This window comes from Pteropus vampyrus, unplaced genomic scaffold (genome assembly GCF_000151845.1).
Source record: "Pteropus vampyrus isolate Shadow unplaced genomic scaffold, Pvam_2.0 Scaffold38, whole genome shotgun sequence".
Taxonomy (NCBI): domain Eukaryota; kingdom Metazoa; phylum Chordata; class Mammalia; order Chiroptera; family Pteropodidae; genus Pteropus; species Pteropus vampyrus.
In genome coordinates, this window is record NW_011888819.1 from 7,533,500 (window position 1) to 7,534,218 (window position 719).

Genomic DNA, 719 nt, shown 5'->3' on the forward strand with positions numbered 1-719 from the left:
AGTTATTAGCTTTGATCACAGGCAATTATTGCATAATTGGCTTCTCTGAAAGACTGAATTAATGCATACTTAAGATATACAGATTATCATGTAAGATTGACAAAGAATATTTAATAAAATGCTGGCATGACTCTGTCCTCAACTTAAGGGGCAGATGTCTAATAACAGAAGATATTTCAAACTCAGCATGACTGCATTTCTTTCTTTCCTTCTTTCTCTTTCTTTCTTTTTTTCTTTCTTTCTTCCCTCCTTCCTTCCTTCCTTCCTTCCTTCCTTCCTTCCTTCCTTCCTTCATTTTAGTGGACATTGACATTGCCTTTTGTCTAGCAAGGTTTTTACTGTCTTGTGATTAAGGTAGAGTTAGATAACTAAGTCTGGGCCTGTTTATCTTCCCCCTCATTTTGCGGAGAAGGTACATGATTGGTTGTTTGACATTTACAACATAGCATGTGATGTGGGATTTAGGAAACGTCATGAATGAATCTAACAGATAACATTTGAAACAAAATTCTAAGACTGCTTGGTTCCATCTATCTGCAGATTTTTGTAGTGGCAAATGATTGCTGCTATATAATCAACGATGCAATTTGTTCCCTTGAGTAATCATGACCTTTAAGAAAAATAACACTAAAATCTTTGTCAACTTCATTTACTGCTCACTACTTCTGTTCTTCATCGTAACAGATATTAGTGTTGCCACACCCCAATTTTTTTTTTTT